Source organism: Pteropus vampyrus, unplaced genomic scaffold (assembly GCF_000151845.1).
Source record: "Pteropus vampyrus isolate Shadow unplaced genomic scaffold, Pvam_2.0 Scaffold3, whole genome shotgun sequence".
Lineage (NCBI taxonomy): Eukaryota > Metazoa > Chordata > Mammalia > Chiroptera > Pteropodidae > Pteropus > Pteropus vampyrus.
This window is the reverse complement of record NW_011888784.1, coordinates 4,705,201-4,731,769: the sequence shown is the minus strand read 5'-3', so window position 1 is coordinate 4,731,769 and position 26,569 is coordinate 4,705,201. Positions and strand designations below refer to the sequence as shown.

Genomic DNA, 26,569 nt, shown 5'->3' with positions numbered 1-26,569 from the left:
TAGTTTCCCAACTGCAAACACAACCTCAGGTCTGTTTAGTCAAGATCATCCTTTCAAAGCCTCTGGTTGGCCTGCAATGCACCCCAACTGACGGTCCTCCCTAAGGCGCCCTCATTCACCCTCCTCTCAACTCATCCCCCCAACCCTGGCCAATTCTGTACCCAGGTCTCACAAGCAGGCACCAACGTGCTTGATCAAAGTGGTTCTAGGAGGCCCCCATGCCCTCCCAAACTGCCCCCACACTCTACCTAGAGTGATTTAATTTACTTTCTCCTCCTGCATGAAGTCTCACCATTAGAAATGTGTGCTGATAAGCCTCCTCTTTTGAAGACAGACACCGCGCAAAGCAGATAACATGGTAGTCGGTGTCTTCCACACCTTAATGTGAATTAACATAAAGAACTGGCTTTCTTCTAATAACTAGGTTGGATCGTCAGAAAGAGAGGACGAAGCAGGAGGTTTGAAGGGACGGTTGCTAAGAGCTTGGGGAGGCAGGTGATTTTGGAACACAGAAGGATCCTGGACGGGCAGGGCCCAGAGGAATTTGAGCCAAAGAACAGCATGAAAGTACCATGGAAAAAAAGAGTACTATAAATGTCTGTTTTGCTGCCCTCCACAAAATACCAAACGGGAGTATGAAAAAACTAGAGGTTGAAGACTTACTCAGGGGGGCCCATAATTTCCCAGGTGTCCCTGTCACCTGGTTAGAGCCCCAAGGGTTAGGCAGTAAATGTTCTTAGAGCAGAGTATTCACTGAGGACACACCCACCTACACCAAAGGGAAGCACAGCGATGTCCAGAAATCCACCCCAAACCTGTTCCCTTCTGAACCGCCAAAAGAGGGGGCCTCACTGATCCATGCGAGGCAGATCAAGCCCGTTTCCTTTTATTGCAACTTCTACCCTTCTAGAATTTCTCCTTCAGTGCAGGTCCAGGCCACAGAGACATTAATCCCTATACAAATGAACCTTCAAGGTTCTTCCTTCATTAAAAAAAAAATCTCTCAAAACACCCCAAAGCAGCAGCTCTAATGTCATCGTGTGTGCATTCACCAGGAAGGGAGGGAGAGCTTGCTGGGCCTCACCTGGCCTCTCTTGTTGGAAGGCAGAAATGCGACCCTACTTTCCCTCCTCCACCCCGCTCTCCCTCTGTCCAACAGCTTTAATAAACAGTGATTATTTCAGTCCTTAGAGTGCAGCTGTCCTGTGAATTGTCTAGTCAGGGTTATGGGGTGGGAGCCAAGGGCTGGAGCGTGAAGCTCAGATCTCTGAATAAATCTGCCCTCCCTCCCTGCTCTGCCCTCCTGCTCCCTAGCAGGTGGGGTTGAGGAGGGCAAAGCTCTGGCTGAGACCAAGGATGATGGAAACATTTTCTGAGCAGCCTGCTGAGGGCAGAGCCCCAGTGGGGGGTGATGGGGGAGCAGAGACCATGAATTCAGGTCTCTTCAAACTCCTCCATTTAAATCAAGGAGCCTTGAAATTGCACCTCTAGGGATTAGCCTCAGGCTGGCTGCCTCTCTTGTTAAAATGTGCTGGTACATTATTTGAGGATAGGAATGGAGTGTTAGTCGTCAATTTGTCCTTTATAAGAGGTGTTAGGGAAGAGTTGGTTAAATGGATGAATAAATAAATGAATGGATGGATGGATGGATGGATGAATAAACGAATGACATTCTGGGCTACTATTAGAAATAGTAGTAGAAGAATGAGAGGAAAATGCAGGGTGCTCCAAGAGAAGTAGGTAGAAATGCCACCAAGGGGTTGGGAGAAGAAAGGGTGACAAGTCAAATTCTACCACATCACAGTTGTGTTGTGCCAGCCAGGGCAGCATAGGTCCTGCCCTCAAAAAGTGTGACTCCATTATCAAGTCACTGCCATCTGTATGACTCCTGCTAAATCATCCTCCAAGAAGTTGAGACAATTGTCCTCTGAGACTATAATACTCAGAATTGTCATAGCTGAACTTCAGATACCATCAGTAGGGCTCTCTGATTTTTTTCCAGTGGCAGAAGCCAAATTTATTTTGTACAAATAAAATTCTGTGTGAAAACAGACCCACACAGAACTGTTCTGCTTGAATCGGCTGAATGAATCCCTTGGGAGAACATCAATCTAATCCAACTTCTCAATAAGGAAACTGAGGCCCAGAGAGGTCAACCTGTGTTCTCAGACTTCATTACAACCATCTCTGACACCTGGTCTCCTCCCCTGAGATTATACTTCAGTACTTCTTGGATGGACTTCGGGCACCTGTAATCTTTCAAAAGGTTTCACAGGTGAGATTACAACCTGTAGTCAGGCTTAGAAATTGCTGGATGAAACACTAGTTTGAAAGTGAAGAGTAAATTAGTAGCAGAGCCTAATGTCAGCTCCTCTTGGGGTCATATAGGCCAAATTCTATGACAATGACTTCTAAGAAGCTATTGGAATTGGTTTCTGGTACTGAGGTTTGTTTATATTGAACATGATGCCACAGAATGGCCACTGACCGAGACTTCAGCATGTTCTGATAAAGGGGTAATTTCTTGTAATCTTTCACAGTCTTTCAAGCTTGGTGAGTCTCCCCATTCCACTTGGTTCCAATTTATCTTTAAGAGTGTTAGCCCAGTCAGTCCCGCAGATATAACAATGGGATAAAATTATTTCATCATGGAGTTGAAATACCAGTGTAAAATGGAACACCAAGCAATTTTGGATGAATCAATGGATCTTGCCAGCAGCTCGAGGCCCCAACAAGAAACAGATGAGGTGGCCTTACATTGCCCAGCTGCTACCTGGCTAAGGTGTCAGGACTCTCCAACAGCTTTCTTGGGGTGATTTACGGGAATGAGAAGGTTAGGATCTTAGTCAAGTCTCCACTCAAAGCTCCAAATTTTGAACAGTGTGTTTAAGAATGTCACATTCATTTTCCTGTAGGTTATTTTTTTCCCTCCCAGGGCCTGCATCTGGATAGAGGGGGGCTGAGGGGAGTGGTCCCCACTGCCATCTCTGGAGCATCTGAGCATTCCTTGGGAAGATGTCATGAAAGCAGCAACCCCTGTGTCATACCGTAGGACCCTGTACTTGCCTATAGAGACTTATAGGGAAAACCCAGTGAGAGTCCTGGGACTTGCAGAGGAAACGCCAAAATGTAGATTAGGAAGTCAAACTGGCTCTTACCATAGGTATGGCATGCAAGGTGACTGATCCAAGATATTTCCTGGTGTTGCTTCCTTGAGCATCTAAACCTTTAGAAAATAGGTGGCTACGGTCAACAGGTATTGGCGAAGATGTTGAGAAACTAGAATTCTCATACGCTGCTGATGGGAATGTAAAATGGAACAGGCACTATGAAAACCAGTCTGGCAGTTTTCCCAAATGGTAAAATCTAGAGTTACCATACAACACAGCAATTCCACTCCTAGGTATATATCCATGTAAACTTACACAGGAATGTTCATGGCAGCATTTTTTAGAAGAGCCAAACAAGGAAATAACTCAAACATCCATGAACTGATATCGATAGTAAAATGTAATACAGCCATACAAGGAATATTATTCAAATATAAAAATGAATGAAGCACTGATATATGCTATGAAATGGACAGCCAGAAAAGCAAGAGCCCCAGGTATATGCGTGCAAGGATGTGTGTGTAGGAGAGGCAGAATATTCCAGAAGGCCGGGTTCAGTTCCATGCTATCATTTGGGACGGTCATATGTACATTTACTTCTGGTTTGTATCTAATTTGAAAAAGCCGACGTAGACCGTGTACTCTATGATTAGGCAGTTTTCCAGTTCAGAGTCTCAGTGTTGCCCCAACTCAATTTGTTCAGAGGATGGATTTACTTCTTGACTGAAGAAAAACAACCTGCCCCAGGTTCCTACCCGAGGAAAGACAGGCTTCGGTCATGCCAGCTTTCTTATTTTGTACCCCATGCGGCCCTGAGCCAGGTCACCACTGGGGAAGAGCCCGTACCCCAAGGGAGAGGTGCAGGACTGCAGAGAGAGAAGGAGGCCCACTCTGGATGGGCCCCTTCCAAGCAGGGCTCCAGGGAAAGGGCCTCCCAAATGGAATAAAAGGAAGGACGACAGAAGAGAGCACACATTCCTCTTTTTCTAAGCAAAGACTCAAGAGGTGCAGAGGGAAAGTTAAACTACGCTGCAGTTTTGAAAGTCATCCACTGGAGATCAACTCTCCCTTCGAAGGAATTACTCATCTCACTCCATCATGGTACTTCGGGGTCTATTAGTATTCAAATTTATTAAGCAATGACCTGCAGAATGTATTGTATAAAAGGACTGTTTCATCACCCCATTCCCCAAGCTATTTGTTTTTGCTAAGTCATGAGAAGTTCGGCAAGTTAAAAATCAACACAAAAACTAACAAGCGCGCACACATGCACACACACATGTGAAGATGGAAAATATCCTTCGTGGAAGTTACTATGAGGCGGGCGGCTCCAGAAAGGAAAAACAAAATCTCTGACTAATATGTAGGAGACTCCAAATTGCTCTTGGCAATAATCTCTCAACCCCAGATTCCCCTCCCTCTATTCATCTCCACAGTTTCCAGCCAAAGGAAAATAAACTGAACAGCTCCCTCCCTGGCCCAACCTGTAGGGCTGCACGGCTGAGCAAGACCTGAGCACACAAACATCCCCATGCAATTATACACCTGTGCCATTGCTGTAAACACGGGACAGCCAGGTGGCTGCTCACAGCTCCTATCAGGCTGATAATTTTGGCAGAAAAACGCCTTTATTCTGGCACCATGACATCAAAACAAAATGCAATGTGATCTTGTGACCTCAGACCAAGAATTTTTTTTTTTTTTTTTTTAAAGGAAGAAGGAAAACTGTCCTCCCTGAAAGAGTTGGTATCAATTCTGAACAAGGAAGGCGCCAGAGCACCACTTAGATAGGCTTAGCTTCAAGGCAAGATTTATCAGTGCCCCTTCCTCACCAAAGTGATAGTTAATTTTAGAGGTAGTTATCTTACACCTATTACACCATTCAGGACAGAAGGAGAGTTAACAGGCCAAATGTCCCAGAATATTTACGGCGGCTCTGTCTGAAAGATCCCTCCGACACCATTTTATTAGGATGGATATGATACGTCAGGTCAGCCCAACTGGAGATGGACAGGAGCATTGGGAAATGGCATTGTAAGTGGAAATATAAGTGATGGAGCGTCGACTTTTCAGTTGAGCCCTAAACCGTGCTAGCAGGACAGTGTGAGCTGCTCTGAGAACTGTAGGGACAGCCAAGAGACCTGGATTCTGGAACTGGCTTTTCTACCAAGTTCCGTGAAGATGGACAAGCTTCCTCAATGGTAGGATGAGAGGCTTGGAGATTCAGCTCCAGACCTATGAGTGTGGCAAGTGCCATCATGGCCACTGAAAAATACATCAGGAGGGTGATCCTTAGTATCAGCCTGGCTGGTACTGCTCCAGAGAGAGGCCTACCTCTCTGAGGCTGCACCAGGCTCTTGTCATCTCCAGCTGGTATTCACCAAAACTAAAGGCCGATCTTGGAACTCACAATCTTAAACCGATAACCTGAACAACAAGGGCTCAAACAGCTTCATGGGCACTGTGTGCACTCCACAGCATCCGCTTGAGCCAGGGATGGGTCCCTATGACTGTAGCATGGGAACAGCTCACAGTTCCAACTGCTCACCCCTCCTCTTCATCCAGGCCTCTTGCTGCTTCTCCTTCATGGCAATGCTTCTGTAGCATGTTCTCACATATTGTCTCATTTCATTCACTCAAAATGCATTGAGGGACATACTATTGCTATTACTGTTCCCAATCACAGAGGCCAGGGACCAGGTCTGTCTTCACTTACTGATGTATGCCCAGCACTAAGTATGGTGCCTGGAATCACACATTAGACAGTACAATCATTGTTGAATAAATGATTGATAGAAAAGAAACTGGGGTTCAAAAAGGTTAATATTATGGGTAACACTTACATACTATTTTGTGTTGTGCTATAATAATACCAGGTGATTCCTGTCTCCAATTAAAATGTAAGATTCTAAAAGATGTGTGATATAATGGGTAGCTTTGATTCGAGGCTGTCACTAACTAGCTGGCAACGTATTTAACTGTGTTGAGCCTCCTTCATCTGCAAAGTGGGGCTAATGATTCCTATCTGATGGCTTATACGGGTTAGAGGAGATAATATATGACAAGCCCAGTGTCTGGCACAGGGTAGGTCACCTCTGAATGTCCCGTCCCTTTCCTCCCTGCCCATCCCCTCTCCGGTTTATCCTCCAGCACTGACACAGCAGGTTAAGCCTCTAGTTCTGCAACCCCCAGGCCTTTGCTCTTCAGTTCTTCCTCCTTTAAGGTCCTGCCCCAGTGCCACCTCCTATTTAAAGCCTTTCTTAACCTCTCTAGCCCCCAAAGTGCCTGTTCTCAGATCCCAAAGTGGCTCTCCCAGCAGTCTGTCGAGTATGTCCTACTTGCTTCCTAGGTTTTGGCCTGTTCTGTAAAAGCCTCATCTATTTATGCTGGATGCCCCTCCGTGGTGGCTCAAGCCGGAGTCCTCTTTGTATCTCCCCATAGGTCTCAGAAGGTGCTGAGTGGAGTTCAAATCTACCTATTTCATGAAGTCCTGGAACCCAAGCTGGTGGTCCCAGGGTCCTGTGGCACTGGCGCCCCATGGCGCCCCCCTCCTCCACCCCGTGTAAGCAGCACTGGACTGGTCTGGCCCCCTGGACCTCAGTCCCTCATCTGTAAAATGGAGATGATGAGGGATGGTAGTGGCTGCCCTTTTATGGTCCTTAGCGTGGTGGTTTGGGAAAGCCTGGGAAACAGTCCTAGACACTGTGCTCAGAGAGTCGGAGCATAGGCTGAGCCCAGTGGTTCTTTGGGAGGGTAAGTTTCTTTTCTTTTTCAGCCCAGGGTGGGCCTTAAGGCGAGAGGGTGGCACCCAGGCTACTTTCCTTTCCTGGAGATCTAGTCAAAGGAGGTTCCTGAACCCCTCTAATCCCCTGAAGACTTAACTGGGTGAAGGAGTGGAGCTGAAACTTGAACCTGGCAGAGCCTTTGCCCTCGTTTCCCCTCCCTTCCACGAAATCGTCTATAGAACCTGGAGAAAACTGCCCGATTGTTTCAACCACCTCTTTTATATTTTCAAAATTCTGCATTTGGTAAGGCTTGGAAGGGGTATGCCACCAGTCAGCCAATGAATTGTGGGAAAGGGGCTGCCTCCAGCGCAGAGTCCAGTACCAGGGGTTAAGCGAAAGACGGCAGCGGTTCCCCGCCCACCGGCCCCCAGCCGATACAATGGGAGCCAGAGACTGGAACGACCGAACCGGACGCCCCCCCTCAACCTCCCCACACACCTCCTGGAGCCCTCAGCACGGCGTGGAGACAACTGCCCCAGCAGGGGGGTGTGAGGGAGTTCGAGCTCTTTCCTGAGTCCTTCCCAGGCCAGCCCCGCAGCGGCTAAACCCGCCTGCAGGGAACCAGGCGCTCGAGAGGGTGACGCGGCGGTGGGGGCGCACGGAACCTGTCCCTGCCCCATCCCTTTGCCCCCAAGGCCACCCTGAGAGCCCCGAGACCCCAGCTTGACTGGACCGCCTGGAGGGAGTTGTCCCCGCCCACCAATGCCGGGTTTGGAGCACAGCGAGGGGTCCCTCACCCATCCAGCTCCGCCCGCGATTCGCGCCCGCGGACTGAGACCCGACTCCCTTCGGTTCGCGGAGAGAGACTTCCGCCGATCCCTCTGTTAATTTCTGCCCCTGTCTGGACTTCTGCTTGTGCCATCGGTTGCCATGGCTTTTGTCCCCCGTCCCCCACTCCCTCCCCCCCCCCACAAGTTTCGCATCTGACGCTGGGGAGAACCAAGCTTTTTAGGAAATTCAAACTGACAATGTATACCAACCACTGCGTTCCAGAGGGCCCCCCCCCCGCCGCCGCACTCCTCACCGTCCCCTCTCCTCCGCCCCCCGAAGCCTGCCCGCGAGGGGCCACGCACGGGCAATGAGAAAGCGGGGAGAGTTGCTTTATGCAGAGTTCCAGATTCTTTCTCGCATTTCGCTGGGAGGTACGCGGCCGTGCGCTTCTCCGTCAGCTCGGGGGCTCCGGCCCCGGGTCCCCAGCACGCCGGGCTCCAGCTCAGGCACTGGTTTGAAATTTCTTGCAGACGCCGCCACTCACGACCAGCGAGCGCCAGTCGGAGCCGCTGCCCGGAGCCAGAGGGTCCTGGCTGCGCGGAACGAGAATGCCCACAGCTTTCCCCGACGCCCCTAAGGGCTTCCTCCCCACCCTCGCCCCGCGGCTGGGCTGCCTGGTTCCCCCGAGCCCAGATCGCACCCGGCTCGCGGCCGATGCCGACGCAGACCCACCTGGCCGCCCCGGAGACGCCGCGCTCGTGCCCGGGCGGTGTCCTGAGCGCCGCCAGAACCCAGGCTGGGGCTCCACGCGGCAGCGCTGCTCAGGGGAGCCTGCCGCAGCCGGCGAGAGGTTGTCATTGATTTGTGCTGGGCGAGTTAAGCCATTCCAGGAGTGGTTTTGAGAAAGCACTCCCACCCCTCCCTCCAACCAGAAGTATTTGGCACACAGCCCCTTTCGTCCACCTGTACTGTTGAGCGCGGGACAAGGACCAATTTTGCCTCATTATGACACGCAAATTAAGCTCTTTCTAAAAGTAAAGCTGAAATGAAAGCAAGGGTAGTGAAGGATTCCTGCCCTCCCCCCGACCGCCCCTTTTCTCCTGGGTCTCTTCGTTTATTTACTTTTTCTGTATTTCACAAAATGCCTTACCATTTTTCTCAAATCAGAGCGGCTTATTATTATTGTTTCATTCAATTCTGTGTGTCTTTTATTTTTAGAGGCAATTTTATTTCCATTTCCCTGAAACCTGAGCCCAATAAAATTACTAGAATTACGTTTTCTCCTTAAAGGGTCGTGAGTGTAACTTAACCAAATCAAACACTGTACAAGAAGCATTCAGGTGGCAAGTGAAAGAGAGGGACATGCAGGAGGTAAGCACCAGACCCCAGCCCTCTCCAGCCGGGTTGCCCGGCAAGACTTGGCCCAGATGGACTCTTGAGGCTTGAGGTGGGGACCCCCACTGACACTCCTCTCACAGCAAACCCACAAATCATACAGGCTCTCCTTTGCTTTGTCTTGGTTCTAAGACTGACTCAGAAATGCCAGCCAGAGATCCAACAGTCCACATCTGGGGTGGGCCAACGGCCAGTCACAGAGAGCTGTGGCCAGAGCACCCTCTCCCAAGCTGTTCCTTAAAGCCCCACACCATGGCCTTTTGGAAAACTGCCAGAGGGGGCTCCAGTTGCTGCCAGTTCTCTCTCTCCTGGAACTGACCTTCGCAGAAACGAGGGAGGACCCAGGGGGAGCCCTTCTTCTCTGGTGACCAGCTGTCCCTTGCACCACAGAGAATCAGCACAAATCAAATGAGGCCAATGAGGGGCTTGGCACTCTGCAGCCTCTGCCACTCGTCCAGGGGCAGGCCCCGAGGCTTAAGGCACCCCACAGCCAGTGGTAAGTCTCAAAGGTCCGTCAGTCCCTGAAGGTCAAGGACAGGACTCTGATTTGCGGAACCCCAGGATGATGTTTCAGGCTAAAATGTCTCCTCTAACAGGTGCCCCCTGCCTGAAATCTCAGTGTTAGTGATTCATTCCTTCGTGGGGCATGCCCTGCACAGTACCTGCACCAGGCAGGCAAAATTGAGGGGGTAAGAGGGAGTGGGAGTTTCCACAGAGGCCAGAATAAATTCATCAGCCCCTCCTTACTATGGTGGGAGGGCCATGGACGTCAGCATGAGGGGATAGAGAGGTTCTGAGCCAGGGAGGATGGAGAAGGGGAGGTGCTAAGTCAGGGAATCAGGCACTGAAGGTTAGAAGGGGAGGCGCTTAATCAGAACAGGTGGACAGTTTCCAAGATTGGATGACTCCATAGCTTTTTATCAAGCCACATACTCCCGGAACACCCAAGCCAAAGAATGAAAAGTCGAATCTCTTTGTTCACAAAGTCACTAATTAAACATCCAATCAAGCGTAACTTCACACTCCACTCCCAGACCAGGCAGGTAAAGGTGCCAACATATGACCTGGATGGAGTCAGTATCAATCCAGAAGTATTTGTTGTACACCATGGGGGTTTGCCTCAATGGTGTGGGTGGAGGTGGGTGGGGTAGGTGCAGTGGGGTGCCTCCCTTGGAGTCAGTGGGGAGATAAAGCACAGTGGGTTGATCAGCGTGGGGCAGGGTACATATAGCATTGTGCAGGGTCCATTAAGGAACAGGGTGCTCATTTTGCAGAGCAGACAAGGAGCCAAGAGCAATAATGAAGACAAAGGCTCATCTGGAGACAGCTCCAGGAGGTGGGCTAGACAGACCTGGGTGTTTGTGCTGCTGTGAGCAGGAGGGCATGTCAGGTGCAGGGAGTAAAGGCTGGCGGGGGGTGGGGGGCAGCTGGTCTGATTTAGAGGGTTGTCCCAATGGATAAAGCATCAGGCTGGGGTCTACAGGGTGGAACCAGTTTATTAATGCGGCTTCTGGCTGAAAGGAGAGAATGCAGGGCAAGGCGTTCTTAAGAGGGAGGGAGGATTGGAACACCTCTTTCAAACCCAGCTGGAGCTGGATGTGGGCAGAGGGGATGGTGGAGGAGGGAGGCTGTAGGGAGGGGTTGGGAAGAGTTACACTGCCTAGCCCAGCCTGCCCCCAGGCGGCCCCTCCTAGTGGGGCTCCAACCCCTGGATCTGAAGGAGTGTCTGAGTAGGCCAGTGGTTGGTGCCAGGGCTGATGATATTGCAGCCAAGAGCCTGGGGAGAGCTGGCCACTGTCCAGCCCACTGCTGGGTCCCGCAGTGGACAGTGAATGTCATTCCTCCCTCCCCCTTAATCACTGTGTGTGTGTGCCCTGTTGGGACACACCCTTCAGAAAGTCTCTGGGCAATAAATGGGGAACACTGCCCCAGCAACCCTCCAGCTTCACCTTCCTGTTCTCAGCCGCCCCCTTACCCCAGGCCAGCTTCCTCCTGGGAAAAGGACCATAAAGGAATCTCGGAGGGGTGGAGTGAAGACAAGGGACTGAGAGAGGCTTCCAAAGCAGAAGGGGCTTTGGGCAGGCCAGACTCTAGATCTGTTATTGTGCATTTCCTTTTGGAATGTGGTCCCTTCCTAGGCCCTCTTTGGCCTACTCCCTCTTACTCACCCTCCTCTCCCCGCTCCTTCCTGCCCCACCGCCATTCCTGGGTCAGGTCACTCAGAGCACTGGGAAACAAGCTGGCTTACAGACTCCTCGCTTTTCACATCTGCCTCCAAACCCACAACTCACTCGTGTTCCAGGAAGGATGAAAGCTCCCACTCCAACCACCAGGCCTGGCTCAGAAGCTCAACAGAAACACAGCGAGCAAATCTGCTACTGTCTTCACCTGAAACCTTAGTGGCACCTGGGCATCAGCTGTGATGTAGGCACACGGATGACTCTGTACGAGCGCATACATACATCCCGAATGTACATACCTATATCAGGAGGTGGATGCAGAGATGATCCGTACAGTCTAGAAATAGTAATAACCAATAGCTATTGAGGGTCCACCCCTCACTTAATCCTTGCAACCATCCCATGAGGTAGATTCTCTTATTTATCTGTTTTCTGAGGAAATGGGCTCAGAGGGGTCTTATCATTTGTTCAAGGACACAGGCTTGATAAATCATAAAAGTGGACATAACACTTGGGTCTTTAGGACTCTAGTGCCCAAAAATTGTCCCCGGGGTTTGTCTAGTTCCTAAAATTGGTTCTCTAAGGAGCAATTTACTTTGACAATGTGTGCCTCAGTTTCTCCACCTGCTGAACAGGCAGGATAATGACTGCCGCTGAACCAAGAGGCTATTATTAGCCAGGAGGAGGCAGAGATGAGGTTGGAATTTGGTAAAGCACTAGAACAAGTCTTCCCTAGAGAACGCAAACTGGGTTTGAGTGTTACTCAAGCCGGAAACTCAGAGTCACCCTTGCTGCCTCCCTCTCCTTTCCCAGCCAATCCATCCATCTGCTAGACTATCTCTAAAATAGATCTCCAATCCGCCCTCTTCCTGCCACCTCCTCCACCGCTGCCCTAGGCTGAGCCACCACCCCCTTTCACCTTGACTTCTGCAGGGACCTCCCAATGGGTCCCCCTGCTCCCATTCCTGACCTGCTCCTCAGCCCAGTCACATGGCTGCCCAAGGAATCTTCTTAACACATGCATTTAGTTGTGTTGCAGGGCACTTAAAATGCAATCCGAAGTGTTTACCATGGCCTACGAGGCACAGCAAAATTCCTACTTCTCTCTGCACATTCACCCCGGCCTCCGACATGTCCCCACCCTCCAGTCACAGGCAGACACTCAGGGTTCCTTCTCTTTCCTGTTGTGGAACTTTTCATGAGTGGATTCCTTGGCCTGGCATGCTCTCCCCCTACTTCAGGTTTTGCAGAAATGTTACTTCCTCAGAGAAGCCTTCCTTGACCACCACAGATAAACTAGGAACCTCTCTGCCCCCTCAACCATTACTTACTCCAGACCCTTAATCAAAACTCTCGTGCAACTCGCATACTTTTATTTAACTGTATGCTTATGTCGAATGATTTTTTGACTGTCTCTCCCACTAGAATAGAGGCTGTTTGTGGACAAGGACCTAGTGTGTCTTTTTCACTGCGTGTATCTGATACACACAGTAGGCCCCCGGCAAATAGGTGGGAAACAAAGGTTTGTTGAAAGAACCCCCGATCTTGGAGACAGGAAGAATGGATCTAGTCTTGCTCTACCACTGGTGGACTGTGTCCTTGGAGATGTCCCATGCCCTACCAGATCCTCAGCTTTGTCCTCTGTAAACAGGGAGTCCCAGCCCTCTGTAAATGACCAAGAGCCCTGCCAGGTCTGATGCCATGCAGTCAGGTTGGCCTTCATTCTCTAAGAATTTGCAGGTGCCACTAAACCAGCAAGAAGAGAATCCTGGCCGTGATGCACTTAAGATGGCTTTGAGAAGCCTTTGCTTCTGTTGTCAGCCCTGCTGCCCTTTTGGACAAATCACCTTGTAAGGACTGAGGCATTCTCAGGGCCATGACCAGCCCCACGGCATCCACTGCCATACCAGCGTGGAAACTGAGGCATGTCCAGAGAAAGCAGTGTCTACCTAGGACAGAAGGAGCACAAGACCAAGTCAAGGTTGATTTCACTGGGGGTTTCCACCCCAACAGCCCTGTTCGCCCAGTGCACCAGGTCTGAGGGCCTGACCTATGCGTGCAGTGCCTTCGTGGCATTCTCAACTCGTTATCCTAGTTGGCCTGCATGACAGCCCGAGAGAACACCGAGAAGGGAATTTATTCCCACCTTGCGGATGAGGAAACTGTGACCCAGATTAAAAAGCGAGTGGCAGAATGGAGACCTTTGAAATGAAGGATGAAAAACTCTAATGAGATTAATAGTCTCACAAATTTATATATGTGGACATATAATTTTAAAGAGAATATTAATACAGGTGAAATATCTTTGAAAAATAAGTATATGAAATTATTCTATATTAGAGAAAATCTGTGAAACAGAGGAGAGAAGTTCGCTTCTAACCTCACGACGTTAGACAGGCTAACATCTGTAGCGTCATGGTGGTTAGTCAGTCTCAGAGCATCTCTCCCCACCCCCCCCACCCCGCCTCTGTCTCACTGATGTGAATAGTCCATATTACATTTAAACACAGGTTTCACCTGATATCCCACTTTGCACTTCTTAGGTGCTCGACAAATGTTTAATTAAATTTTGAGAAGAGCTGAGAGAAAACTCAGCCTCTGGAGCAAGGAGAGGTAGGGGGCACTTCAGGGGCACGCCCGCCTCTTCCTTTGTGGTCCTCTAGTTCCCAGACTCACTGTTCTGAAGTCTTCTATTTGTACTGTGGCCACGTGGCTCTGTCTCTTTGATCGACAGATCAGATTTTACTGAAACGTATTAAAATGACGATTTGAAATAACTCATCGCTGTCTAGCATGGGGAACAGAGGGGCCACAAACTGAATCTAAGCGAGGCATTAAGAGCCCTTTATATGGTGGCAAAGGTTCTCTAAATCTGTTAGTGGCCAATGCTACACACATCACTGCCACTGTGTTTCAGGGGATCAGACCCAGTCACCTGGAACCCACTGGCAGTTTGCCAAACTCCTGGACCAAATGCCTCCATTTCTTCAAGAGGTGATCCAGAGAAGCGGACTCCTGTGACCAACTGGCTTCTAGTTGCCTGTACTGTGGGAGCTGGAGGGCGAGGGTGAGGCCCAGAGGGGAGGCCCTGACACTCAGGCCCGCCTCCCACTTCTCAGGTGTGCTGGGAGACCAGCCGGAGCTTGTCCTGACCTCAGAGGGAGGTGCTGGCTAAGCACAGGGTGCATGGATTGTTCTCTGTGGGGGAAGTGGGGGGAAAGTACCCTGCCTGGCTGGGGCGTGGGGCAGGGCTTGGAGCCCAGCTGGCTGCACAATAGACAGGGCAAGTGAGCAGGGTCCCAGGCCTCTCTGCTCACAGCCTGAGGGCCCCAGGGCTGCCAGAGCCTCACCCTCCTCCCAGATTATATTGAGCGATGCAGTCAGGCACCCACGGCAGGAGAAGGGAGGGTGCCAAGAGCTTTGGCTAGGCCTGGCTGAGCTCTGGGTGGGTGGGAGCAGGCTGGGAGCCTAGAGGAAGGGGGAGAAAGCTCAGCCAGGACCTGGCCAAGTGGCCAGAAAGGGGGAGGCAGTTCCCTTCTCCCTTCTCTCCTTCCTCCCATCATTTCCTCCCTTACTTGCTCCCTCCTTTCTGCCCTTCCTTCCTTCTTGTTGACCTTCTTGTAGGAGAGAGACAATAAACTTTTAGTAGGAGAAAGACTTCACCTACCATGAAGTCAGGTGGGTGAGGCCAAGTCACCATCCCTCAGACCCTTCCTTGGAGAAACTGCACCATCATCTCCAGCATCCTCTTTCCTCACTGGATCCCCATCCTGACGGAGTGGGAGGGCAGAGATTACAGCTCCCATATAAAGTGAGAAAATGGGGTTGAAGGCTGGGACGTGACTTGCCTACGGTCACACTGGTAGTGGTAATAGAGCTGCTTCCATGGGAGATGAGCTGCCTGACTCCTTGCCCAGTGCTCCCAGTGCTGTCCCTCTTCCCCAGCACAGTCACCTAGACTCACCTGCACAGTGAGGGGAGGATTTAACTCTGTGCTTCTAGAAGTAATTTTTTTTTTAATTAAGGGGACATTTATACACAGAAAACTTAAAAAAAAACCAAAAAACAAAAAAACAACAAGAACTTCAATCTATAAAAATAATTAACTCGCCTAATATTAAATGACACTTGCAAGCTGGGACCTCGTGGGTCTAGCCTATACTAACTGCAAACTCCGGCCTTGACCCTGGTGAAAGTTGGCCTGTTCCTCCTGGGTCCTTGCAAATGTGTGAGGGCCTCATTACCCAACCAGGCTGTTGAGAGCCTTTGGGCATAACGAATACTCTGAGTGCCCACTTGTCTCCTCATTGGTATCTGACATCTCCTTGGGGAAGATGAAGATAGGGCTGTGTGTGTGCGTGTGCGTGCGTGCAGGTGTGCTGTGTGAGGAAGACTGGTGAGTAGAAGGGTGGCAGCTGGGCTGGGTGGCCCATCGCTAGCTGAGGAAGGAGTGTGCACCAGCAGAGGCTGGCCTCGCCTCGAGTGCTGGTCGATGTGCTGTTGCCGGGGTACTGAGTATGGCTAGGCCAACCCACATCCCTTTCCCAGGACCAGACAAACCAGCCAGGCTGGCGAGTCAGCACAGTGACCTTCACCATGTTGTGAGGGTGGCAGGGACCTTCTCATTGAAGTTGGCGTTTTCCATAAGTTCAAGGTCAGGCCTGTAGGGTGGACGGGGAACAAGGCAGAACTGAACAGCCACAATGGAGATTAAAACAAAGGCCTTGGCCTCCTACAAGGACCACATCAAAGAAAAGACTCACTGTTAACCCCCAAGGACAGGAAAATAATCATAATTATCATAGCCGCAAGCTTTATGCTAAGAAGTTCGCATGCATTATTGCTTTTAATCCTCAACAATCTTACCAGTCAGTATACTATTATCCCCCTTTTATAGAATGGCAGCTCAGAGCTGGGACCTGAACTCAGGTCACACTGACCACCTCTGCAAGTCAGTTTTAATCCCGGGGAACTGCATAAAGTAGCTTGGAGCATTTTTGGACTTTGAATGGAATGGGAAAAACTAGAGTGAGACAGAAAGCAAGACCTGTTAATCATAACAGAGATAAAGCATTAGACCAGGTCCTTGTTTGAGATTAGACCAGGTCCTTGTTTGAGGCTGTAGTTGGGGCATCTCAGAGCAGAGATTAAATAGCCATTTGTCTGGCATTTTTAGCAGGCTCACCAGGAAGTGAGTTCTAGGACAAAGGCAATTTTAAAGTCCTCGATAAAGACTACGTTTCACTGATGAAGAGAAAAGGTGCAATGGCTTGGACGGGCCTATGGGTGCAATGATGGACGTGTGCCAATGTTTCTCAGAATATAGATTTTTGGATCCTCTGCTAGAATCTCTTGGAAAAAATGCAGATTCCTGGTCCCCGAGTCAGGCCTACTGAATCAGAATCTGAACCCTAAATCATGGACTTCCTAGGGGATGCGTACTGATGTGGTAGCATCAGTGGTGATCAATAATTAGTTGGTTTGGCCTTGCTGGTTAGCGGCCCTGATTGAGTTTGTGCTATGAAGAGCCACTGTCACTGACCTAGGTCCCTCAGGGATGTGTTGGGAGTGGGGGCGGGGAGCAGGAGGAGTTTTTCCAGTTGCTGGCTTGAACCTTGAACATGTTCTCTACATCGACCACTTTCAATAGCTTATCGGACGCTGCTGCATGAACACTCCATCACACACTTAACCACTCCCTACTCGTAAACACGTGGAGCTTCTCTATATTATGGATAATGTTGGGGCGAACATCCTTATGCTTACTTCTCCCATATTTTGGAATGCCGCTTTAGATTAGATTTTCAGAAGAGGGATAAAAGGGGTATGAACATCTTTGTGGCTTCTAACATATAGTGCGACTTGCATTTTCCAAAAAGACTGTACATTTGGGCTGACCTTGCAATGCTCGAGAGTGTCAACTTCACCACAGCGCTGCCAGCATTTCTGCCCCTCCTTTTAAACATAAGGAAATTGAGGCAGGATTGTTGATTGACCTGTGACTTGTCTGAAATTACACACTTAAGTCAATGCCAAAGCTGGGATATGAACCCAGGGATTTCTGATTCACTGGCCAGGGTGTTTTGCTGCTGCTGGCTTCCTCAATCGCCCTTCAGGCAGCAGGTAAAAATTAAGCCTGGTGCATCATTCTCTCTCTGTCCTACTCTCCCCGCCAGCTCTGACTTCAGCCACACCAGGAGCTCACGTTTCAGTTCTTTTCGTTGTTTTTCTGCCTCCAAAACCGAGGCCTCTCTTCTCTCTGCTCAAGCTCTCCATCTTCTGTGAACTCTCTTCTGATGACTCAGAGTAGGTCATTACAGTCTCGAACTATGGGTTAGATGTTGATAAGTGGGTGGGGAAGCAATGGGACAAAGGCCAGGTGACGGCCAAGGGGAGGGACCAAGGCCAGCCAGACTGGCCAGAGCAGTGGGTGCCCGATGAGGTGGAAAGGTGGTTGGGGCCTGGCATTCCAGACTAGGGAGTTCAGAGATGAGGGCCCTTGAACACATGCCTAGCCAGCCATCGGCTGCTACTGGGACACGAGCTGTTTCCACAGGGAAGCTGGGTTCTGTCCTCAACAGGGTCCTCAACAGGGTATCTCCATGGGCTTCAGAGGACTCTTAACTCCCAGCTAAACCATCTATAAAGTGACATGAGTATGTAAGCATGTTCCTTTTTCTGAAGGGACAGCCCATAGTATTCATCAGATGTTCAAAAAAGTTTCTGCTCCTCTTCCCAAGAATTCAAAAAATAAAATTCAGATGGAAGTTGAAAGTCAAGTAGAAATATAAATTGTTTGTCATATTAGTTATATATATTTTACCCATGGAAAGGGGAGAGGAAATAATTCTAGGTAGTCCTTCATAGGTAGGTAGGTAGGTAGATAGATAGAGAACAAATCTACATTTAGCAAATAAGTCATTATTTTTGCCACCTAAGTTTTCTTCTTCTCCCCTGTGTAACAAGGAGCCAGCGGAACTGGGAGGAGATGGTAAACCTGGTGCTGAGGTGTTCAGAGTCAGTGCCCTCCAAGGATGGTCAGAGGCAAAAATAAAAGAAAGCCTTTGTGAAGTGATGAAGTCAGTTAGTGGGAAAAAGAGATTTGCTTTCACAACTTTTCCAGAGCCATCTCTTGCATAAGATGGGACACACTTGAAAAACATCACAGCAAGTCCTTCTCGAGCCCTTAGCAGGTGTCGGGCACTGTGCTAAGTAAGCGCTTTACAAGTTTTATCTTGTTTACTTCTCAGTAGCCCTGGCGCTTTAGGCAGTGCCATTCCTCCCATTTTACAGGAAGGGAAATGGAGGTCCAGGGATGTGAAGTCACTGAAGCCGGTGACTTGACATATAAGTGGAACAGGTACCAGAAGCCAGGTGGACCGGATCCTGGAGCAGGGGCTAGATCTAGCCTTTGACAGCAGACATGCTGTGCAGTCCGTAATTGATCCCATCTCGGTCTTCCACAAAAGACTTGACCCTGAATATCTACCTTACTGTTCTTTTGCCTTTAAAGGGATAGTTTAGTGAATATATTTGAAATTATCTGGGCTTAATGGCTACATTTGTAAAACAAAATTAGTAATAGTAGTAGTAGTTATAGTAATACCTCCCATTTATTGAGCATCTAATATGAATCCAACAATATACGAAAGGCTGTGTAGACATTTAAAAAATTTCATCCTTACAACAAGCCTCAGTGTGTCCATTTAGGAGTACCAAGCCCAACGAGATTTAGGTAACCTGTCTGAGGTTAGCTAGTGAGTGGAAGGGGCTGGACTGCATTCACACTCTTTCTGCTCCTCTGCCTCTTGCTGGATAATACAGGGCACAGAGGTGCAAGGTGCCAGCTTCCTTGTTGGGGCCACCTAACAGCTGGGGCATGGAAAACACCAGGGAGCTCAATGCCATGGTCAAAAGGAACGAAAGGAAGGAAGAAAGGAGGGAAGAAGAGAAAGAAGGAAGAAAGGGAGGGAGGGAGGAGGGAAACATGGATGTGGCATGAACTATATGGCAGGTCGCACAAGATATTGATGAATGATCCAGATCTAGAGCTTCAACTTCAAAAGCCCTAAAAAAAAAAAAAAAAAAAGGGCATTGGCCACTAGCCACAGTGCTGTGACTCAGTCTACCCTGAGTCACCCACTTCAGGATACAATCGGAGGTATGACTCGTGTCTTTTTGAAATTTAGCTATAGTCTTTGAGGTCAAAGCCTCAAAAATTCTTGTGAGGTTCAGGTGAAAGTGGGGCAGGCTCCTTTGATTAAAATTGGTGGCCCTTTTAGCTCCCCCTCTTTCTTGGGTTTTGACCTTGATTTTGGAAGCCCTGGGACCTGGAAGGCATGACACACAGAAGGCAGGTGGGACAGTTAACACCTAAGATGGAGCTAGAAAGGTGGGGATGGACAGGGTCATGGCTGTGGTTCAGGGTCATGGCAGAGAAACCCTGAAGGGGAGAACTGTGCAAGTCTTGTCAAGTCCAGAGGCCAAAGCTGGACACAGAGCCTGAGAGGCCACTGGGGCAGAGCCTGCTGCCACTGTTACAACTAAGCAAGCAGGGGTCAGGGCCAGGCATGATGCTGGATGTGTAGCCCTGTCAACTGGGCTCCTAACAGGCAGGCACAAGCAGGGGTCAGCAGGTCAGTCAAGGCGGGAGGAGACAGTCCAGGGTGGATCCCAGGCCCTGGCGGGGGTGAGAGGAGGACCTTAGGGACACCCAGGCAAGGGGAACACTCTCTGCAGGATGGAGCAGCACCCCATACTTATAGAGTCCTGGGTCTGTTCTCTGGGGCAGGCTGAAGACTGAGCTTGACCAAGATGAGCAGAGCCCCCAGGAGACTACGGCTAGTGACTGTGCCCCACAAGCCAGGGCACCCCCACATCTACCTTTCTTCCAAAGCATCTCCAAAATCCACCCCATTCAGTCCTCAGAAGGTTCCCACTCCCGACTCTACAGTCCTCCAGGGCCTAGTATTTCCTTTCATTTCAGAAAATACAACTTTTATGTTTTTCGATCTTGAAAGTAATACACACGCATTGAAGAAAACTTTATGTGTTTATGATTCCAGTATAAAAGGCAGCTCTTTTACCATTTTCCTCACTAGCCATTTTATGGTAAGCATTCTTCCGTGATGCACTTGCCCTGTTCCCCAACCCTGCACATTACTTGCCACCTCGTTTCAAGTTTTACCTGCGGGTAGGTGCCTCAGGTTGGTATCTGTGCACTCAGATTAAGCAAGATACTCTCTGAACCATGTTGTCACTTCTAAATGCTTAAGTCCTAGTCTCTTCATGCAAATTGCTTAAACAATCTGAAGTTTTCTTAACAGAAAGCCGGAGAAGCCTTTACCAGACTGTGCCAGCCATTGATTGGTCAGTGCCACCTCTTAGAGCCACCAAATGTGGAGAGAGCTGACACAAAACTGGATTTTCATCATCAGTCCTCTGCCCTATATTCTCGTTTGCTCCACATGGTCCCATGCAGATGTGAAACCGGAAAACCAAACATGTTAAAATTGTGCATAAAACAAGAGCAATAGGCCCCCAAGTGGCATGGGGCCCCAAGGAATGAGTGTGAGAGCATAGGTTCTGTGACTTCTTTCGGTGGTTCAAAATTGTCTTAGTTTTCTCTCAGGTTCTTGCCTATGTCCCAGGTAGAGGAAGTAGGCAAAATAAATTAGGTTTCCCTGTAACTCTAATATTACTTTACTATGTTATATGGACTTTATTTCTTTAAAATTTTAAATGATTTTCTTCTCGATGTTGTGACATTTGTGTGTGTGGTCATCTTGGTGTGATGCTCCCGGTGTCCAGGCTTTGCTCCTCTGCCCACGCTGAGAACCCCTGGTTTAGTGCAAACAGAGCTATACTAGAAAAACCAGATTTTTAGGTATCACTTTATCTCAAACGGAGCTGTGTGACCCTAACAGGGTCGGAAATAGAAGCATGCTCAGACCATCAGAGCTGCAAGGCTCCCCAGAGCCCCTACAGACACACACCCTCACTTTACCCCTAAGGAAATAGGGTGCGTCCAAGGTTACAAAAGAAACTATTGGCTAATATGCAAATATATCCTCCAAGAGAGACCTTATGACATGATTGACAATAATATCCTGTGTAGGAAGGTGCACGTTTATAACCCATCTTGTTCCAGAAGGATTTGAGCTAGTTTATGAATGAGCCTACAATGCAAGGTAAACACACATAAAAAAATAAGGAAGAAAAATGAGGCAAGAGGAAAGGAAGAGTGAAGACAGATTCAGGCTTAAGGTCAGCACCAAAAATGGACACTGGCAAGAGCTGTGTGCTTAATTCGACGTGGCTATAGATTTGGTACCAAGATGACCAGCAGTCAAGAGTAGGGGGCTCTGCTTTCTCGTTCTCTAGGACTTGCTCCTTCTCTAAGCATCAGTTTTCCAGTGTGTCAAATGGGCAAATCCTGCCCTGTAGGATCTTGGCAAGGATCAAGTTAAAGCTTCTATGTAAAAGAAAGCACTTGAAAAGTACAAGGCACAAAAGGCTTACTTTATTATCCTGCTGTCTCCTCGTAATGTATTGAAAACTGCTCATTTTCCAATAGCTGATGTGGCCACCAGGTTTAAGTCGGTCAGAGTTAATTCCACATGCAGTCTTACGAACACCAAACACTGTCCAAACATCAGCAGAGAAGCCTTGTAACATTTTCTGAGCTCAGATTATGCCCATCTCCACCATCACACCTTTTCCCCTTGCCTTGCTTCAGCTGGGAAAAACTGAAGTACTCAGGAGCAGCAGAGAATGTAAAATTTTAATGTAAAGCCCTGTACAGCCCTTTACATTTTCCCCCTAAACAAGTTCTATTGTCTGCTGTGGGAATGAGGTTGGATAATGGAGAGCAGAGAGCTGGGTTGGGGAAGGGGAAAGGGAAAGGGGGCCCCTTCAGGGGTCTCTCCAGTTGCAGTTTGGCAGGCACTGCCCCTACCTGTCAGTCAGAGGGGTTCCCCAGCTTTAGGTGTTGGGAGTAGAATAACACATCTGCCGAACACAGGCCAGAGTTGCAGCTGAAAGTTAACTAGTGGTGGGGAATGGGTATGCTGTGATTGCAGAGGCAGGGAGGCGAGTCGGGGGAGGAAAAGAGCCACTAAATCTGGGTGAATCGAGCTTCGAGGGCCTCAGCTGGCTTCCCCTGTGTGGCTTTTGCTCTACTCATGGAGAAGAGCTTTCTAATAAACACGGGCATTAATAGCAAGAAAATTCACACCAATGTAATAGAAATATCATTTAAATATCATATAGAGAATAATTGTGGATTTTGGTTGGACATGGGAAGGTCACTATGGGCAAAGGGGGTCCACATTCTCCTTGGGAAGTCACTGGTCCACAAGGCCATTGCTGCCAGAGCCCCTGTGACCTGTGGGGTGAGGAGACAAGTAAGCAGTGCGATGAATTAAACTCAGCCGGGACATGGCTGGATAGGAACAAACCCACCTGTCTGTAGAGCCCTTCACATTTCTCACAGTTAATGAGGGGTTAATGTAGGGTTCATATTCTCCCCATTTTATAGATAAGGAAATGGAGACCCCCATTGGTTAAATTACTTGTCAAAGTGGCAAGAATTTGGTTGTCCCGGTAGGAAGGCAGCCTGGAACTGTGGCTGAGAGCATGAACTCAAGAGCCAGATTCTGCATCCTGTCTCTGCCTTTGCTTGCTGTGTGACCTTAGGCAAGTTTCTTAGCCTCTCTCTGCCTCAGTTTCCTCATCTGTAAAAGTTATTGGGATATAAGTATTACCTGAGCCAATATTTGTAAAGTGCTCAAAACAGCCCCTGACACATATAAAATGCCCCACAAGCATGTTAGACACATAAACTCCCAACTCAAAACCTTCCTCTGGAGCAAACCAAAAGGGACCAACAGCAGGATCCCAAATGCGTGTGCTCCATCCTGCGGGAGAAATTCTAATCTCACTCAATATCAGCCAGGGGATAGAGAAGAGGGGCTAGAGCCGGAGGGGAGGTGGGGAGCGGGCACCTGGCAACCTCTCTCAGTGCCCTGGGGATAGTGCCACTTCCTTTCCCTTCAAGGACTTTGCCAAGGAGGAACACATGGGCTCGATAAACCAGTGCCAAGCAGGAACGAGATGGTATCTGGGCCGGATGAGCTGACAAGTTCAATATGCCCAGGTTCCCACCAGGGGTAAACACCAGCTCCCTGCTCTGGCCCTCCTCCTTCCCCTCCTCCTTCTGCTCCTCCTCCTCCTTTTCTTCCTCCTCCTCCTCCTCCTTTTTGCTTTGCTACATCTGTTTTAGTTGCTGCCAAGGGCACCCATCAGAAATGACAAGAGGTTTGCCTTTGGGAAGGGCTAAGTAAGTGTAAGGCAAACAAACCCTGGCTGGCTTTCTTATGACACTGGCCCTAACAGGCCACGGGATAATCATGGGACTCATCGCTGTTTCCCTAAAGCCAGGGGCCCATGCACTTAGGGTCTGAAGTGAAAGGCCAGCATCCTGCTTCTGGCCTCAGCTTTGCAGCTAAGGAGCTATGTGTCCTTGGGCAAGTACTTCTTTCTAGGTCCTGATTGTTCTTATCAGTAAAATCAGGGTGTTTCGAGATGGGGGGTTATGAACTTGAAGGCCTTTTTCAACTATCCCATCTCTGAGTTTGAAGGAAGCGTCCTGGGGCCAGAGCCTGCAGAATTCCAAATGGCCGTTGGTGGGCCTGCCTTCCCGGACTCCTGGGCCCTCATCTGCAAGATTCTCTTGGTTTTCATTATTGATTTTTAGTCGGTGTCCCTGCGTCCCTCACCCTGCCATGGTGGGAAGAGAATAGGGTAGACTCCAAAGGCAGAGGACGGTAAGGAGAGGCCAAGGGGAAGAGTGCCAGGCACGGCACTTCTCTATGTCACCGCCTGTGTATCAGTACACTGTATGGAGGGAGTGGCAGACCAGGAACCCCTGTAGCCCTGGGCACATCCCTTCCCTCTCACAGGTCAGTCTCTTCATCCGAAAAATGCCCAGACTAGACTTGCTGACTTCTCCTACCCTGAGTTCCTGTCTATTATGCACAAGTACTGGAGAGCACGTGGGGCATGTGGAGAGATTCAAGCCCACATCTGCCCTCAAGGAGTTCAACCCATGTCTCACCACTGCTTAGCTAATTAATTCACTTACTGAGCACCTATTACATGCCAGGCCCTGTGTTTACCTCTCCCAACTAGATCGGAAGCATCTGGAGGGGGAAAGGGTCATGGCCCATGCTTTTTTTCTTTCCTATACCCCTTGTCCTAACACATAAAATACCTGCACATTTGTTTAAGGGCACGAACCCTAGAGCCAGACTGCGCTGGTATGAATCCCGGTGGTCATCGAATTAGCAGTCTCAGTTTTCTTGCCTATAAAATGGGAAGAATAATAATTCCTATTTCACAAGGTTCTTAGGATTCAAAAATTAATGCTTATAGAACACTTAGCACACGCGGCCTGGCACATAGAAAATAGCCAGTAAACATAAATAAGACACTTAACCAAGATGAATGGAGATGACCCACTTCTGGTCAAAATTTGTCATCATAAGAAAATCTCATGCATGCACTTTCCTTCTTACTCTAAATCATGTGTGCACTGCTAATTTATTCATCAGAACTCTGTGCTCACAGACAGTGCAAAGGTGACTTGACCACAGCCAAGCTCAACTAACCTAAATTCCACATCAGTAATGTCCAAGTTCATGAGCTGCTACTAAAACCAAAAGTATTATTTTAATCATTCATTTCAGCCTATGTCCTCTCCTGATACTTTATTAAAATTGGTAGTAGTAACTCAACTCACTTGAATTTCTCCCACTTTTGCTCTTCTGGTCCCAGGTGCCATAGCAGTGTGCCCGAACAGCCCATGCCCAGCAGGCAGGACCCCAGAGGCCAGGAGAAGAGCAGGTCCCACAGAGCCCTCAGCAGCCTCCAGCCCAGAGGTTCTGGTCTCCTAATACAATGCCTGGCTGGGACCCAGGATGACAAGAGCCCCTGCAGGAACAGACATGCCTCAGTCTTTTGCAACCTGTTCAGATATTGGCTGAGGGCAATGAATGGAAAAGAGTCCTGGAATTAATCGCTCTGATCTGGAGTTGCCAATTTGGCTCACGCTTAGATCTACCTCCAGACTCACAGTGTCCTCAGGCACAATGACTGGGCTTGAAGTGACCAAAGCTGATGGCAGGCTTCTAATGGTTACTGCTGGCCAGAGAAACATTTCACTAGCACATTCAGTGGGAAAGGGCTAATGTCCCAAGCTTGTGGGGGTCTGGTGGGGGGGAGGCGCTTCTCACTTCTCCCAAATGATGTATTTCTCCAGTTTCCCCATTGAGGGCACATTTATTCATCTCACCAATATTTATTGAGCATCTGCTCTGTGCCATGCACATGCTAAGCTAGGTCCCTAACAGAGCTACCCTAAAATTAAAGCACACTGGAACCGAGAGCTAGGTGGTGAATTAGAGTTCCAGCTCCACCACTAACAAGTTGTGTGACCTTGGGCAGGTCACTGCCTTTTCTGGGTCACTTGGGCCTCAGTCTATAAAATCCAGGATTGTACTGATGATGCTTGTGGTCCAGTTCTGTTTAAGATCTCAGTTATTTAATCTATTAGATAACAGCCCTCATGTATAGATAGTGGCAATCTTGATCAAAGAGCTCCAAGCTTATAAAATACAGAAGCTCAGCAGTCCACGAAGCTCCCCATAGCCACAGAGAGGGTTCCTGGTTTGCTACTTGGAAATATAAGAACTCTAGCCTTGAGAATGAAGTAGAAGTTGAACTGCCCACAGGGAGACAGACATAATGACAGGGCAGTGGAGGGTCTAAGGGGGACTGTGATGGCTGTCTTGATGTGATCTTAGGGATCCCTGAAAGTTCTTCCTGCCCTAAATATCTGTTCCCCCGTCCCCCATCTGGTGTCCTGCCTTTGGAATTCCACCATTTGAGAGTAACTGGGGGAGAAGAGAAGTTATTCCATTGCAGGAATCTCTGTGCAAAACCCAGAAACCGAGAGAAGGGTGAGGTTCTTACCCTGCTAAGGTTGCCTGGGTCTTCCCTCCCTGCCAGTAGGGGCCTGGCAGTCTGTGGGCAGTAGGCCCCAAAGACTGTAAGAGAAAGGGGGAGGGAGGGATCCTGTAGGGCCCCTAAAGGCATGGCGCAGGAGAGAGAGCCTCTGGGGCTGATTCACTAAGCTCCACGACTAAGCCCTAGAGGACCTGGGGGAAGGGGGGAGGGCGGGTGCAGGGAAAGAGAAAGGAAGGGCACTCACAGGAATTGAATTCTCCGGGACGGGCGGGAGTGGGAGAGTTGAGGGCAAGAGCTTGGTGCCTCCCTTTGGCTAACCTATTCCTCTGAGGAGCCAACACGGAGAGGGGAGGGAAAGGAA

At 49.2% G+C, this 26,569-nt stretch overlaps 1 protein-coding gene across 2 annotated transcripts in view; it reads right to left on the bottom strand.

Moving 5' to 3' along the window:
- ZBTB7C (zinc finger and BTB domain containing 7C) overlaps positions 1-26,569 on the bottom strand; it is a 275,712-nt gene that overhangs the window by 86,742 nt on the left and 162,401 nt on the right. Inside the window, exon 1 of one of the 2 annotated variants that reach the window (XM_011360918.1) lies at positions 8,339-8,674. The exons of the other annotated variant lie outside the window; for it this stretch is intronic. The gene's annotated coding sequence lies outside the window, so the exon portion shown is untranslated. Of the gene's footprint in view, positions 1-8,338; positions 8,675-26,569 lie in introns of those variants that run through there. 2 annotated transcript variants of the gene reach the window in all.